The 17,998-nt window shown below is 50.6% G+C and overlaps 1 pseudogene; it reads right to left on the bottom strand.

Moving 5' to 3' along the window:
• Positions 1-3: 3 nt before the first annotated feature.
• LOC120687311 lies at positions 4-6,343 on the bottom strand (annotated as a pseudogene).
• Between the last annotated feature and the right edge of the window lie 11,655 nt (positions 6,344-17,998).

The following is a 17,998-nucleotide window of genomic DNA, read 5'->3' as shown; positions in this document are numbered from 1 at the left end:
TCGTCATGCCCCTGCTCTGCTCCACCGTTCGTCGCCGTCCAGAAGCCCGCTCTTGAGGGTGAACGTGTGCGCCTCGCGGCCGAGGCGCGGGTTCCCGGCGAGGTGGGAGCACGCGAGCGTGACGGGGAGGTCGCCGCACCGGGCGTAGGCGGTGAGGAGCGCGTTGGCGACGGCCGGGGTTCGGATCTCGAGCAGCAGCGAGTGCGAGACGCGGCCGTCGATGATGCTGGCGGTGCGCACACCCTGCGCGCTGGCGCGGACGCAGCACTCAACCTTGGGTATCATCCCACCGCCTACCTTCCCCTCCGCAATCATCCGCCGCACCTTGGCGGCGTCCACCTCCCTCACCAGGCTCCCGGGGTCGTCGCGGTCCGCGAGGATCCCGGACACGTCTATGAGTAGCAGCAGCTTCTCGGCACCGACCGCCGCCGCGATCTCCCCGGCCGCCGTGTCCGCATTGATGTTGTAGGCCTGCCCGGCCTCGTCCGCGGCCACGGTGGCGATGACCAAGATGTGGGCATGTGGCCCGACGCGATGATTGGGTGGAGCGCTGTAACAGAACCGCCTAAATTAAACCGGCTTAAGTGCGCTAACTATCATTTTAAATATTAATCAAGCCACCGCACACTTAAAACGGTGTAATCCGGCAGCCTGCTGGGTTAAGGATCGAAAACACCGGAAGTCTCGCACGAAAACGAGCACAGATGATTACAAGCAGACTAAAGTTCTCAAAATTAAGTTTACAAAGCAAAGTATTACAATAAGTTTAAATAAAAGTTATCAGAGTTAAAAGTGTTGCGGAAATTTAGAAAAGAAGTTCAGTTTGAAAACCACGAGATCTACGAAGTCGGGAGGATGTCACATCGAGCCCACCGACGTGAATCCTGGTCAGCTCCCACCAACAATAAAATACCTGAAAATATGGTAACAACAAACTCTGAGTATACTAATACTCAGCAAGGCTTACCCGACTAAGGGTATACTTAGCCCATTATCTAGACATGCATGGCTTTTTGGCTCTGGAGCTTGTTTTGCTGAAAAGCGACTAATAGTGAGTCCTTACTTTCAATATTTTAGCTCAAATTTAATGTACAAATATCAACTAGGTTTGCATAAACATTTAGAGCAAACATGGTGTATCACGTTATATTTTTCCAAGAGTAACACAAACATATCTCATCACATTGTCATTCTCGTTCCATTTGTTTACTACGATGTGACAGAGAGATCAAGGCTCTCATAACCGCGAGTCACGGCGAATCGATCCGATTAAACCTTGCAAGGTGGACCTAACTCACACGACACATGCAGCCACGCCGGACCACATATGTCAACTGTTCTCATCATTGCCCCGACGTCTGAACCACGCCTGCAAAACCCGGGTGAATGGGCCCCTCACGGCGAACTCCCAGAGAACCCAAAGGCGACATACATTCCATCATCCGCCATCATTCCACTCCCAGAGTAGCAGGTCGCAGTTCAAAGTATCGTTGCAAATCAGGTAATTAGCTTACCGGTTTCGACTACCTCCTACTTCCGGCATGTGGTTAGTACTGTTCAATCCTCGATCAATGTGCCAACAATAGTACGGTCCTTAATCGACACAGGCGGAGGTCCACTTTCCATACATTCCATATCCATAATCCAATTTCCTCTCCGCCCGATCTCCATTCTTCTTTTCTCACAGATTCATTCTCAAACCACTTTGCCATAAGTAGCAAGGACCTATAGCTCGCGAGTGACAGGAATCACTCGACTTCTACCGAGTCCTAATTAAGCATAGAAGTACTAACGACCTGCACAATAGTAGAGAAACTGAGGAAACCTAGGGATCGTGCATCAACAGTTCCAATCAACTCCTAGAAACGTAAATGCACAATAATTATATAATAAACATTGAATACTAAAATTAAGGGTTATGCTCCGGGGCTTGCCTTCTTGAGCTAAGTTAGTTTTCGAGGCTTCTGGAGTCGGGTTCGGGTTCTCGACGGCGTCGGCGAAGTTCACTTGAGCTTCTCCGGGACCTTCTTCCGCTTCAGGCACCAGCTCGTACGTACCATCGGTGAGAGTAGTCGTGTCTATATGAAATGCACATGCATGAGTGGATGATGATAACAAGTTAAGATTAAAACACTATAGAGTTGTAATCCAACAACTTAGGTTAAGTGGTACAGCATTATCAACTCTATTTTAATGGGCAACCGTTTATAGAGTAGATGTAAGGATCACCGGGGTGTCCGACCCTAGAGGGGGAGGGGGTGAATAGGGTCGCTAATCGCTTTTCTATCCTAGGGCTCAAACTACTTGCATAAGATAAACCTAACACGTCCTACGCATGCTAGTTATGACTAAGGTTTATCTATGCTACTCTCTACTTACCCCTAAAAAGACTTGCAACCTAGCTAATCCTAATCAAACTAACTAGGAAAGTAACGGTATGCAAGGTAGAGTAAGTGCGGAAACGTAATGCGGTAAGTAAAGAGGTAAGTGCAAGAGGAATGCAAACTCCCGAGTAGACACGGTCATGTAACGTGGTTCGGCATAAACGCCTACGTCCACGGGACACCGAGGCTCTTCCGATCACCGTCTTGCACTACGCCACCAATGGCGATGCCGGCAAGCAAAGGCAAGTGCCCACAAGACACCGAGTCTCGTGCACCGCCACCGTCTCTCTCGGTCACCCGGCCGAAATCCACTACGGAGCTTCTCCACCAAGGAGGGGGCCTCCTCTTCCCCCGCACAAAGTGTCGTTGCCACTCCACACCAAGACGGAGGGTCACACGACGGATCACAAGTTGCTTGCCGCAGCAAGACTTCTCTCAAGGGAGCTCTCGCAAGAACTAATCCCTATTACAAGCACTAAGCACTCTCACAAGTGTGCTTAAGCTTATATGATATACAATGAAGCTCTATGGTGGTTGGAGATGATCTTTAGCTCTTGTATACTTCCTTGAACTCCAGCACTCTCAAATGACCCGGCCTTGGGGGTATTTATAGGCAGCACAAGCAAATATAGCCATTGGAGAAAAGCTGCCAGAAAACTGCGTAACGCCGGTTAATCCGACGTACCCCAAAAGCCATCATCGGTTTAAAAGGTGTATGTAAACTGCTACGTGAAAAACTAGCCGTTAGCAATTAACCGGTGTATCGCCGGTTTAACCGATGCAATCAACCGGTGTATGTAAAATTAGCGTCGGTTTAACCGGTGATTGTAACTTCTTCACGTTCCTCCAAAAACCACCTCTCTGGACAACTGAACCGATGCAATTGACCGATGCATCGTCGGTTCAACCGGTGTATGTATTTTCATCGGTCTTCGTTTGGCAATGCACCGACGTATGCATTTTCTTCAACGTCGGTTAATCCGGTGAGTGTATCTTCAGTTTCCAGCTTCTGGACAATTACACCGGCGTGTGTCTTTTCCTTAACGTCGGTTCAACCGGTGTATTGAATTTCTTCACAGTTTCTTCGATTCTTGTCCTTCGGGCCTTGCTACGCCTCTCTTCTCTTTGTCATCACTTGAACCTAAAAGCCTAAGAATAGTCATCTTAACAATCATATTAGTCCAAGTGTTGTGTGTGTCATCAATCGCCAAAACATTATATTGAAATATGGCATGAGAGGTCATTTTCGCTACAGTAGAATCTAACATGTTTTAGTTCATAAAAAGAACTAGGTGTGGTTTTCAAAACCCAGTTATTTAAACAAGACAAACAAATCAACAAATACTAGTTAAAATATGCAGAAATAGCCAAGTAAGGTTACACTTACCCTCTGGTCACGAAATTTTTACACAGCAAGCATAACTTAGCTAACAACCTACTGTAAAAAAAATTCAGTAAGTTTCAAGAAGTAGAAAAAGTAGGAAAAACATTTTACACAGCCACTGCAAGAAAACAAATTGACTTGCACAGGCCAAACTATGCAGGTGCTGGTAATAAACTTTTAACTGAGTGTTGGCTACCCTAAGATGAGGTTACAGTAATTTTTTTTCAGAATTAAAACAGGAACATACAGAGCATGATAAATATAGCAAGTTATAGCTGTATTTAACAAGATTCATTTTTCTCGACAGATGTACTAAGTTCTAGTTATCTAAAAAAATTACTAAACTTTTAAAGGTACTGTAACAGTTTTAGCTAATGAAACAAAGTTAAGCAGCATGTACAAAAAAAACAAAGCATAAAGCAAGTTTTAACTAAACTGATAGCTAGGCATGTCAAATGTCCATGAAACTTTTACGCAAGTCTAATAATCTAACGTGCAACACACTGACCAAAAATGGCAGCCATGCAATGTATAGAACTAGAGATCTAATTAAAGCTCTAATAAACTTGTATTTAATATAGAACAAAAACTAATGCTCAAATAAGAAAGTTCACATGAAATGAAACAAATTCATTTGACAAAACTACAGTAGCCGCACGGCAGCACAGCCACGCCATGGCCACCAGGGCCATGGATGGCGGCGTGACGTGCCTGGCTCGCCGGCGATGGACCAAGGCGGTGGCGGGGCAGGGCAGCACGGCGGCCAGGGAAGCCCTGCGGCCCCGAGGCGCGCGGCGGGGGAGCCCGGGCCCGCGCAGGAGCAGCCCGCGGCGTGCGCCGGCGGCATATCCCGGCGACCACGGCGGCGCGGCGGCGTTCCGGGCAGCATGGCGTTGGAGTTGAAGAGGAAAGGGGCCGGGGAGGATGAGGGGAGCGTGGGAAAGCTCACCGCGCACTCGAATCGGACGGAGGAGGGCCGGAAGGTGGAGCTCGACGGAAGGGGGCGGAGGTCCGAGCGGCCATCAATGGCGGCCGGCGGGGAGGTGGTCGATTCGGCCGAGGAAAGCTCAAATGGGTTTGGGGAAGGAGCGGAGGAGGTGCGGGGTGAAGTTGTGCGGCTCTGGGCGCAGGGAAGCGAGGTGGGATGGCGAGGGGCGGCCGGAATCGACGCCGGCGACGGCTCTGCTCACGCTCAGCTTGACCCGCGCGCGAGGAAGAAGAAGGGGAGGGGGAAACGAGGATTGGCATCGCGAGCGGATAAGGATGGCGCACAGAGGACGAGGATCGCCGGCGCGCGCGACGCGTGACACAAACGTCGAGAACGGCGGCGCGCGGTGCCTTCACGGCGTGAGACAGAGAGAGGAAAGAGACGAGATGGTGCAATGGCAGTTTTGTAATTATACTGAAGTTCAAAATTTCAGTTTGTAAACTCAATCTTTCTCCTATTTTATGGTCTCAATTGAAAAACTTGTGAATACCAAACTTGCTTAAAATTTCGAGATCTACAACTTTCGTTTCAGGCACATTTTCATTTGAAGCCTACTTTAAAAAAAAATTAAACTCTTGCAAAATTCAAAATATGGCCCTTTTCAAAAATGCAAATTCTTCTCAAGTTTTTGCGTGGCAACTTGAAAAACCACCAACATGAAAGTTGTTCACCGTTTAAAACTCTACAACTTTGTTTTTATGCAAAATTTCAATTGAGTAAGAATTTAAAAGTTATTTTCAAAGCATTTTACATTGAATTTGAAAACTAGCCATCATTTCATGTATTAACAACTAGCAAAAAATGTAATTAAAAGATTTTATGCATGCAAGGTTAGTGTTAACAATGATATCAAATACACAATTAACCATAACTACAGGTGATTAACACCTGGGGTGTTACAAGCACGTAGGGGTCGACGCGCGTCACCTCGCCGACGAAGCCGAGGGAGGCCGCGTCGCGGGAGGGCCGAGCGGTGAGGAGGCGCGCGTCCTTGCCGCAGAGGCCAACGGCGGTGGCCCCCGCGAGGCTGATGAGGGAGATGAGCAGCTTGTTGACCTTGCCGACCAGCACCATCTCCACGACCTCCATGGTGACCGCGTCCGTCACGCTGAGCCCGTTGCGGAATTGCAGCTCCACGCCGACGCGCGCCAGCCAGGAGTTGATATCGGGCCCGCCACCATGGACGAGCACGGGGCGGAGGCCGACGCAGGAGAGGAGCACCAGGTCGCGGATCACCGACGCCTACAGCTCCGACGGTGTGCATCGGAGGCGGCGCTCCGGCGGTTGTGGGCGGCGGGGAGGGGGTTGGCGAGTCGCGTCGACGTCGGCGAGCGCGACGAGGTCCTCGAGCACGTCGTGGAGGCGGCGCGGGCGCACAACGGCGTCCTCCCCGAAGAGCGTGGCCGGCTGTCGCAGCATGCGCAGGCGCCGGACGACCTCGTCCCTCTGGAGCGGCTCCGCCCGGCCGCTGGAGCCGTTCTCCGCCGGCAACGCGTCGGCCGCGGCGGAGGCGGGCGAGGAGCCGAGTGAGGAACCGGACGGCGAGGAGGCTGCTGGCATTTCCAGGAGCGGGTGCTTCCGCTGCATCTCGCGCTTCAGGACACGGCGGTGGCGCGGCGTGCGCGGAGCAGGGGCAGAGGCGTGGCACGGCGGCGCGGCGCTGTGCGGAGCGCGGCCCGGTGGCGGCGCGAAGCAGGGGCGGAAGCGCGGCACGGCGTCGCTCGTGCGGAGCAGGGGCGGCGACGCGTTCGGAGGAAGGGGATGACATGTGGGGCAGGCTATGTGTGAGTGGAGTGAGAGAATTATAGCAGCAGGGGTATTTTGGTCTATACGGTAATATGAGCACCTGCAGGTGGGTCCGAGGGCATCAAATACGTATAAAATGGCATGTCTCAGAGAATATAAGAATTGTAATGGCATCGTTCGAAATAGGTGAATTATAATGGCAGATCTGAGAACTTGCAAAATTGTAATGGCATGGATCCAATTAACCCTTTTGGTTTTGGGTTGAATGGGGATGGGAGGAGAAGGGCAGGGCCGCAGGGCTGCTCGACCAACGAGCAGAGAGCAGGGTTCACCAAACCGGTGGAACCGGTCTGGTTTGACCGGTCAAACCGGTCCGGCCCGGTTCTGGTTGGAGACGGTACCAAACCGGCCTAAATTCAAAATTTAAATTCAAAGAAATAAAAAAATTCTCAAAAAAATTCCTAAAAATATTTCAAGATGCGATGAATCTAATGGTGTCAATTTTTTTCAAAAATTCGTTCATTTAGTATAGTTTGCGGGGATTTGAAGTTAAACAAAAAAACATGCATACAAATGTATACAAATACAATGTAAAAGTAGTACAAAAGAGGGTTGGAGGGTTCATTTAGACTAAAACATGTTATATAAACATTCATTTAGTATACTTTGCGGGCATTTGAATTTTAAACCAAAAAAGAAAAAATTTGAATTTGGTCGGTTACCAGTCAAACCGATCGGTTACCAGTCAAACCGGCCGGTAAACCGGTCAAACCGATCGGTATACCGGTACGAACCGTTTACACAGAGGATTTTAAATTCAAATTTGACTTCGACCGGTTTGGCCGTCCAAACCGGTCTGGTATACCGGTACCGGAGCCCGTCAGTTTGGCCGTCCAAACCGGTCTAGTATACCGGTACCGGAGCCCGCCAGTTTGGCCAGACCCGTCGATAACTTAAACCCTGGCAGAGAGAGGAGGGAGAAGGAAAAGGTGTTCGGGGGAAGGGACAGTGAGGCGCAGAGCACGGCACGGGGATAGAGGAACACGGCGGCCGATGCCCGACGGTCGTGGATGTGCGATCTGACGGCTGGCGTGGCTTGCCTGGCTGTCTCGCAGTCGCTGGGACCGCCTGGTCCCCGTGCGGTCGCGCACCGGACGGATACGGTGTGGGCTGGGCCTGGGCCTTTTAACAATCTAGTCTGGGCTTTTCTTACTTGCCAATCATGAATTCACGATAGGCCTGGGCCAACATTTCGGGTTCGCTCTTTTTTTTTTCTTCGACCGTGTTTGGCTGCTCGTTGCGGCGGTGATCACTCTGTCAGGTGTCTGGCCTCCAAATTTTGCAGTATATGGTTGCGTCGTATGGGTGTTAATTGCTGACCCTTAGTTGGTCCTTTAATATTTATTAGTTCAATATTTTGTACTACTTCTTCGAATTTAGATTTTATTTTGAAGGAGCAATACAAAATTTTAAATTAAAGAAAGTTGAAGAGCATCTAAAAGAATCACCAATTTACATCCCTACTGTCAGATGATTTCCCTCTGGTGAACACAAACAGGTAGCAAGCACAACTGTAGTGCTTTAACATATTCGATCATCTAGTCCACAAAGGCTCGCGCCTCGCGGTGTAAAATGTGCACATCAAAGGTTTATCTTACCGAAACAAAAGGAATCTTAGCTCTGAAAAACAAAACAAAAATGGAAAACGGATTTCAGTACCGTTCGCTGAAAAAAAACACAGCAGTGTAGTTCTTGCCACGTCAGGGAACGCAAGAAAACAGCCGATAGTCCGATACATTGTTCATATCAAAAGTTCAAAACACAGCTGCTGGAATTATCAGCGTGACCACTGCAAACGGGTCATGGTCGAGTAGTCAAGTCTTCATCAAGCTTAGTTTGGGAGTAAAGGGCTAGTAACCCAGGGAATATAACCCCCAAGGGGGATTTTTGTGGTTAGTTAATTCCCTGTGCTTCCCTGGGTGCCGCTCCCCACGTCCCCCGTCATTGTTTGGCAGCGTTCAGACGTCCCCCGTTGTTTTGCACTATCCAGCATTTGCTATATAAATATAGCATATATTTACTTGCAGCTCACTTTCCGCTATATACAATTCCAGTTCCAGAACAGATATCATTTGCTTGCTTCTCACTTTTTTCTAAACAATTCCATGTATAGGAACATTAGAAGGATTCAGAAAATTAAGAAAAATTCAGGGGAGAAACATAGCAACAAAATGATCACGTGTCCTTCATAATAGCAGGATATACTACCCAACCAAGATGAATGGAATACATATGGCCATGTCCATGCACATACCCAGATAGATAATACAAAATAAAATGAGACATGAGCCATTTATTTGACCATTTTCAAACTGGAACAAAATTCAGACACTAGGAAGAACTCAAGCACCAATATCTGTGAACCCAAAGTCACCAGCAACACAATAATCAACTTTCACCAATCTGCAAAGTAACACAAAGCAAATTTTCTTTAATTAAATAATTCCCAAAGCACTGGTGAAGAAGTAATGATACAAATCTTCAAAGAATGGTTATGCATTCAACTAATCAAAACACTAACAATTAAAAGCATGAACCGCTACTGCTATATCATCCATGCTACCATGGAGACAAGAACAGCTACACACTGCTCCAAAGTACGACTGAACTGAATATGCATCAAGAACCTTAATCACTGCAACTAAACAGAATCTTTATAAAGAACAGACATTATTGTTTCTACCCAAATTGACACATGGCTCAGTTTAATTAAGTACATGGAGCATATTCAAAGAGACATACCTGATTTTTCTATTTGGCCAAATTAGTTGAACATCAGGATTTTTGGTCTTCATTAATACTTCTATGTTTGTATCAGATTCAAATAGCTCAACAGCATGACTTCTCATTTGTTAATTAATTCATAGAATCCACTTGTTCAGCACACTTCTCAAAACAAAATTCCTCATCACGCTTTTCATTCAGAGCTTCCAAAGTTTTGCTTGTTTGGCTCCTTTTAAACTCCACTTTCAAAAATTAGATATCTAAATGTATGCATTCATAACAATTGCCAATAACCAGTTTGTACAAAACAAGGTGTTTAGTAGTCAAAATGTACTGTGAACTTATAAGAGCCAAAGTCTGCATGTGACAAGCAACAAAAAACTGCAGATATACTAAACAATTCATAAACTTGAAAATAATTACTGCTACATCTAATAATCAGGCAAAATGGATCTGTCCAATAACTAGTCAACAACTTGCAGCTTCTTTGTATGAACCAATTTTTCTTTTTATTACAGAAAGACATCAACAAATGTCAACTGGATTCCAGAAAACCGATCTTGCAGCCTCTGTTTTCAGTAGTTAGTACTGTATTTTTTTGGTATGAAATGTTGATACTGCAGACCTTCGTTGCACGGATACGCCAACAGTGTGGTGTATCCGTATCAGTGTAACATAGCTGCAGACTCACATAACCACAGCCAAGATGATAGGACAACCATTGTTCTAGTGTACTGTTGGTGAAGAGTAGAGTCATTTAATAAGTAAAAAAGAAATTGTATGCGTCAAAATTAGTAAGTACTAGCCTTCTTCAGGCCATTGAATTGGTAATAACTTGGTGTACAAACACATATTGTCGGTACCCCAGGATTGGGGTACCACCTCTTGCTGTGTCTAGGCAAGGGCCTTTGTAGTTATCATTGACTACATCCAAACAGCTGGACCCCTGCGGTCCGAAGTCCTGTTCTCCCGACAACAATCCGGAACCGTTCCACGACTGGGGAAGGTCCGGAGACGCCACGTGTCCTGGGAGAGGCAGGCACTTAAACGCAAGCAGCTGGGGCTCCGGACCTCCTGAGGAGTCCGGACCCCCGCGGAGTCCCGGACCCCTCATGGGGTCCTGGACCACCTGTATAGTGACCGGACCCCTCTCTGAGGGAAGAAGTCGACGCCCTGCCTCGGGGCGGTCCGGAGCCGACACGTGTCTACAGGGACAAGGCCGCTGGGTCTCCGTACTAAGCCTCACCCACCGCTGCATTCATTGTGGTAGGTGGACGTCCGCATTGATGCAGCAGAAGCCGAGGCGATTCCTTGACCAGGGGGCTATTGATCGCGTATTACCAAGACGCGTAGTGGAGCCGCTGGCGCCGCCCACTCCGCGCCTGCCAGTCTGCCATGACAGAAGGATGTGACTGCTCGGCTTCACCCATTATGACGCCTACATAATAGCCTCAGCAGGCCACGCCGTAAGCTACGTTACTCCAACGGGCACCTAGCTGACGGGACAAGAGAAGACCCCCCTGAGTCAGAAGGGCAACAGTGTGCGGAAGCATATCGGAGGAAAGATTCGCAACTACTGTAGCCGTTTGAGTACTCTGCGCAGTATGCTGCACAGTCACGTTGGGCCCACCTGTCGGGGCCCCAACGTCCAATGTATCCGCTCCCCCCTTGGTCTATAAAAGGAGGGGGCGCCGCTAGAAAACCTCAGGCTGGGTGGGAGCCAAGGCCAGCAGAGGATAGGTTCATTCACACCACCAAGAACAATACATCTCCCAGTGGACGTAGGGTATTACGCTCCGGGGCGGCCCGAACCACTCTAAATCGTGTGTTCTTGAGTCCCTCTCGCAGCGTAGATTCAGCCCCATCGCCTAGTGCTTCCCCGAGTACTCCCTCACTGGGAATAGGCGGGTGCACTCCGTCACCCGGCTGTGGGTACCCCTAGAAACCCCACGACATTTTGACGCCGTCCGGGGGGACGACAGGCGTTGGCTGGATCTTCAGGCTTCTAGGGCCGTGTTCATCCTTTGCAACGACGAACAAGAAGATGAAGGAAGGCAGGGCGTCACCCACGCCGCATGCTGTGGCACTGGGGCGCCAGCGCCCTCGGTGCGACGGTGCACGGCAGCTGCGCCTACTGTGCGTCGCCACTGCGACGCCTCAGAGCCGGCACGGTGGTGCGCGGGGGCGACGCCTGTCGCATGCCGCCCCGCGCCATCCCGGTGTCGGCTCAAGGTTTTCTCTCAAGCAATGGCCATCCTTCCCCTCCGGCGGCATGACGTCGGCTCAAGGCTTCCTCTCAACATGGAGCCCGGAGCCGACGACTATCCCGGAGGAAGTTGGCCGTGTCGTCCTGCCGTCGCCAGCACCGGAGATCCGCCTCAGCGTAGCTCGGTGCTGCTGCAGACAAGGCCCCGTCGCCAGGCGCGGGGACCCCTGGCGCTAGCACCAAGGACAAGCCGGCGAACGACCGCACCTCTCCGCGCTCCACGTCCGGTCCATCTGCTGTGCAAGCGCGTCTGGTTTCCATCGGCAGACGACGACGACGGCTGGGGGCCTCTCCCATTCAAAGCCAAAGAATTTGTCTCATGCCATGTAAGCATGTGACAGCTCTTAGGCAAGGAGGGGTCCCCCGAGCTCCCGAGGTGATGCTGGATGATGCGGTTCAGGCACATCCAGGGCGCCTTCGCCTCCGACGACTATGAAGAATTCGGGAGTGGTCGCACCACTTCCAACCGGAGAAGGACACGCTGTATAGCATGCAGCCGTAGGTTACTCCTAAGAAAAGACTAAGAGAGAGTTCCTCCTTTGTAAAAACGTGGCACCTACGTGTGTGTCCAGAGCGGTCAAGGTCCGACCTTGTAAACCCGACCTCTGGCCCTATCGCACAAACAGGCAAAAAGCGGTCCGGAGCGGTGGAGGTCCGACCTCGTAATCCCGACCTCTGATGTATACCGTGACAACCACAATAATAAAGGAGATTTTCTTCCTCAGTTTACCTAGGCTCCATCCTGATTACATTTATTCGCCTTGGTTTAACTATTCTTTCCTCTTGAACGGAGTTTCCCTTGTTGCTAACAATCCAAGTTAAGTTGCTGGCTTGTGGTCAGGTGAAGACACCCCTTCTAGCTGGAAGGCAGTCCGGACCCCTAAGGACCTGCTCTGGAGAGGTGGTATTTGTATCCTGGGGTAGAGAGATCCGCGTAGCTTAGCTTGGTAATGTACCCTAAGTTTATGTACTTCACTACCCTGTTACAAGTACTCTAGCATCCAGGACTGCTGTCTTTAGAGGTCCCGGGCTCTCTTCTAGTATAAGGTTTGGTTTCTTTGCACCTTACTATGAGGTCCGGTAACATACTATGAGACCGCTCGCCACGGTCGCTCCAAGTCCACTCCGGTGGCCCACTCCGGCGGAGACCGCTCGCCACGGTGGCTCCAAGTGCCGGGTCCGGGAAGTGGTGCTTGCTCCCTGAGCGATCCGAGGTCTGTGTAGCCGCTTAGCTTGGTTCTGTACCCTAAGCCTACACCCTCGTCGCCCTGAGGAGAGCGCTCTAGTACCCGAACCTGGCAACAGGTGTACCGGCCTCAGGGGTCCGGAGCACCCGCTCTCTGCACGAGCACACCAACGCAATCGAGCTTGCGTGGAAACACATCACGACAGTGGCCCACCCACGGGTTCGTACCTCTCCCGAGGTGGGCCCGGGGGCCACTGTCGGTACCCCAGGACTGGGGTACCCCTCTTGCTGTGTCTAGGCAAGGGCCTTTGTAGTTATCCTTGACTACATCCAAACAGCTGGACCCCTGCGGTCCGAAGTCCTGTTCTCCCGACAACAATCCGGAACCGTTCCACGACTGGGGAAGGTCCGGAGACGCCACGTGTCCTGGGAGAGGCAGGCACTCAAACGCAAGCAGCTGGGGCTCCGGACCTCCTGAGGAGTCCGGACCCCCGCGGAGTCCCGGACCCCTCATGGGGTCCTGGACCACCTGTATAGTGACCGGACCCCTCTTTGAGGGAAGAAGTCGACGCCCTGCCTCGGGACGGTCCGGAGCCGACACGTGTCTACAGGGACAAGGCCGCTTGGTCTCTGTACTAAGCCTCACCCACCGCTGCATTCATTGTGGTAGGTGGACGTCCGCATTGATGCAGCAGAAGCCGAGGCGATTCCTTGACCAGGGGGCTATTGATCGCGTATTACCAAGATGCGTAGTGGAGCCGCTGGCGCCGCCCACTCCGCGCCTGCCAGTCTGCCATGACAGAAGGATGTGACTGCTCGGCTTCACCCATTATGACGCCTACATAATAGCCTCAGCAGGCCACGCCGTAAGCTACGTTACTCCAATGGGCACCTAGCTGACGGGACAAGAGAAGACCCCCCTGAGTCAGAAGGGCAACAGTGTGCGGAAGCATATCGGAGGAAAGATTCGCAACTACTGTAGCCGTTTGAGTACTCTGCGCAGTATGCTGCACAGTCACGTTGGGCCCACCTGTCGGGGCCCCAACGTCCAATGTATCCGCTCCCCCCTTGGTCTATAAAAGGAGGGGGCGCCGCTAGAAAACCTCAGGCTGGGTGGGAGCCAAGGCCAGCAGAGGATAGGTTCATTCACACCACCAAGAACAATACATCTCCCAGTGGACGTAGGGTATTACGCTCCGGGGCGGCCCGAACCACTCTAAATCGTGTGTTCTTGAGTCCCTCTCGCAGCGTAGATTCAGCCCCATCGCCTAGTGCTTCCCCGAGTACTCCCTCACTGGGAATAGGCGGGTGCGGTCCGTCACCCGGCTGTGGGTACCCCTAGAAACCCCACGACACATATAAATTGGTCCCCAAGTTGATAACAGACTCATGGACAAAAAATAATATTATAGAAATAGATCTTGGCATTTTCTTCTGATTTAGTGGTAGCGTTGGTGGTATCCATGAGCAAGTAAATCAAGCACATATGCTTGAACAAATAAATAAAAGGAACAAAATCACGAGCAGATCTGAATGAATCAAATAAACGAGAGGAGAAGCAGATTTGAACATGAATCACAAGCAGCAATTTGAAAAGCAAACAAACAATGTGACTCGAGGGAGCAGCAAGCTTACCTTGTGGATCTTGACGATCCACCGGTCGCGCTCAAGTGCTACAGCTGGACAAGATCCTTGAATCGCCCACGCCTAGGACCAAATCCATCAGGTCGTCTCCGCTAGTGGATGCATGCCTGCAATTCTTCCTCTCCAATATCTACAAGAACCGGGAAGTGATGTGAGAAGAAACCCTAGCGGCCAAGGAGATGCGAGCGGAGGCGAAGGTGCCGGACTCACCAAGCAGAGGAGGAGGTGCAGGCTCGCAAGAGAGGCACAGCAAAGGCCATGATAGAGGGGCGGAGGGTGGATCCACGACAGCGGCGCGCGGGGATCTCATTCATGGCGGAGTTCGGGAGGAGATGCGGACGAAGGCCGAAGTGCTGGTGTCGGGGTGGGGGTCTTGCTCGCGGACAAGACAGCGGAGGGGGGGGGGGGCGCTTGGGAGACGGAGGGTGAGGTCGCTTGGGAGGAGGCGGCGGCGGCGGCATGGTGACTCACGAGTGAAGACAGTGACGACGAGAAGCGAGGGGTCGAGGAACCGGGGAAGCACTCCCGGCCTCACGTGTCTTGGATATCTTCCCCGTGGAAAACGCAGGGAAGTGGGCTGCAATTCCTCGCCCCGCGGGTTTCACACCCCGGGAAATCACGGGGATCCCGGTGGGGAAATGCGCTTCCAAACTAGCCCTCGGGGGGCACTTGGGACCCTCCCTCCTTTCCTTTGCATCTGCGGCTGTGTTTAGTTACAAATTTTCTCTCTCCAAACTTCACTATTCACCTATCACATCAAATCTCTTGCCTCATGCATGGAGCATTAAATGTAGGTAAATAAAAAAACTAATTGTATAATTTTGATGTACACGATGAGACGAATCTTTTGAGTCTAGTTAGGTCTTGGTAGGACAACAATTACCACAAACAAACGAAAAGTGCTACAGTGTCCGATGTGATCATTTTTCCCACTATTTTACAGATCTAAACACAGCCTACCTTGCAGTTGCTGCAGAACATGAACGTCAGGCAGGCACGCCCTTTTCCTCTGGGCGTATTTAGATGGAACGCAAAAATTTTTTGCGATGGAATCTTACTAATTTGAAGTACTAACTGAAATCTATTTACAAAACTTTTTTCACATATGGGTTGTAAATCGCGAGACGAATCTAATGATGCTAATTAATCCATGATTAATTTATAATTAGCAGATGGTTACTGTAGCATAACTGTTACAAATCATAGATTAAGTAGGCTCATTAGATTCGTCTCGCGATTTACAGCCGATCCATGCAAAAAGTTTTGTAAATAGATTTCATTTAATACTCCATGCATATGTCCAAATATTCGATGTGACGTTTTTTTTGCGTTTACGGGGTTTACAGGTTGTGATCTAAACAGGGCCTCTGTTTCCTGTACTGCATCTTGGCACGCGCTTTTCCTCTGTATCTTGTACTGCATCTTTGGCGGAGCACTAGAGGAGGAGGACGACGACGGCGAATGCTCGCCTGTGGACGCGTCTTGGACGCTGCTGCCTGTTGCGATGCGGTCGGTGTCTGTTCGCAGCCACCAGGCAGGCTGTTTGGTGCCGGAGGAGAGTCTGGTAGCCGTGCGGATGCGTTGCTTTCACTGTTTCGCCAGCCTCGCTGCCAGTAGGTGTGCGTGCGACAGGTAGTTGCATCTTCGAACTAGGTGGGTTCTCCTACTGGTTCTCTTCGGGTGTGTTTGGTTGGGGTGGGTCTGAAGTGGGTTGAGAATGGGTCTGATATACTTGGACCCGCGTTTGGTTACAACGAGAGGTGGATTGAGTTCATTCCTACAGGAAATATGCCTCTCAGATGTAGGTCGTGATGGTCTGACCAAATCGAGCGGACCATCCCGACCCACTTCGACGCCGTCCGCGCCGTCAGCACGAGGGGAGGCAAGGCAAGGCTGTGGCTGGGAGCAGGGCGAGGCTAGGCTCTCGGCCGCGCGGGAGGGGTGCTGGGCAGCGGCGAGCCGCAGTCGGACCGGCGGGGAGCTAGGCGCGGCCCTTGGCTCAGGCAGGGTAGGGCCACCGCCGAGCCTGCCGTGGCTGGGCAGGGACGGCGCGGAGCGCGGGAGGGGTGCTGGGTGGCGGCGAGCCGCAGTTGGACCGGCGGGGTGCTGGACGCGGCCCGCGGCTCAGTCAGGGGCAGGGGTGCCGCCGAGCTTGCTGTGGCCGGGCAGAGACGGCGCGGCACACGGGCAAGGGGCGGTGCCACTGAGCCTGTGGTGGCGGAAGGGGCGGCGCCACCGAGCTTGTCTTGGTCGAGAAGGAGTAGGGGCAGGAGGAAGGCATCGATGCCGTGGCGAGCGGCACCAGGCGGCGCTAAGCCTTGGTGCGCAGGGGGAGGCGCAACGGCTGGCGGGGGAGGCGCGTGGGGGCGGGGGCGCGGTGGTCGGCAGGGAGGCGCGCAGGGGACCGAACAGAAGCTAGCTCTAGTAGGAGGAAGAAAGGAGGGAGAGGAAGAAGGAAAGGGAGGAGGAAGATGAGCAGTGAGATTGACATGTGGGCCCCGCAAAAAAAATAGTTGCTAACGGTGCTAGAAACGGTAACCTCAATCCACGTGTGTAGACTTGGAACCAAACACAAAATTAGAATCAACCCAACCCTCTAACCAAATATTACATGAGTTCAACCTGACAAAAAAACGCCATGTTTAGATGCACTCAAAATTTCAAAACTTTACAAGATTCCCCGTCAAATCGAATTTTTGAACGCATGCATGAAGTATTAAATGTAGTTAAATAAAATAACTAATTACACAATTTGACTATAATTTGCGAGACTAATCTTTTGAGCCTAATTAACTCATGACAGGACAATAATTACCAAATATAAATGAAAATGCTACAGTACTTTACACCTAAAACTTTTTGCATCTAAACAAGACCACAGTAGGACGGGTTCAACCTATCCCACAAAGTCTCGGAACCAAACACATGCTTCGAAACTAGGGAGGGATCACCCCAAATGCATGGATGATCCGGGTCAGTAAAGTGTCGTTTTTTACTACTAGCGTTTGACAAGTTGCTGGAGGGCACTAAGCAAAAGTCAAGGCTGTAGCCAATCTCTCCTGCTCTTTTCTGATTCGATGGAAGTCTAGAATCCAAAGGTCTCGGCCAATCTCAGGGGGCATGATGTCAAAGTAGTTGGGCTGTGGGGCCCCAGCTCTTGGGGCTGCAAAAACTACTAGTGGATGTTTTTTTAAAAAAATAAATAAATAAACTGCTATCGGTATTTCCGAGACTATTTTTATAGAGCCACCTCCCACAGCACACTCCCCTTCTTTTCAGTGGAGCAAATGACCCCATGAATCTCCGAAGGATACATAATCTGAATCATTTCCACAGAGCAAAATGCTCACAGCACAAGCTTACTCCCCTATTTCCTTTGGTTTTTTCATTCTTATTTATTGGAGCATGTTTTTAATTTCTCTCTAGAAAGACACAAAGATTTTTGCTATATTACATGATACTGTACTCGAAGGGACAAAATATAATGGACCACTTGGCGGGTCACATGACCGTGAGCCGCTTTGCTTCTCCACCACTGAAGCTCGTATGCAGATTGCACGCATGCCCCCACATTTCCTTGAAGAGTCCATCAACACTTGTTAGTATCTTTCATGTT

This window comes from Panicum virgatum, chromosome 9N (genome assembly GCF_016808335.1).
Source record: "Panicum virgatum strain AP13 chromosome 9N, P.virgatum_v5, whole genome shotgun sequence".
In the NCBI taxonomy this organism is placed as follows: Eukaryota; Viridiplantae; Streptophyta; class Magnoliopsida; order Poales; family Poaceae; genus Panicum; species Panicum virgatum.
The sequence above is the reverse complement of the archived record's forward strand: the minus strand, read 5'-3'. Positions and strand labels throughout refer to the sequence as shown.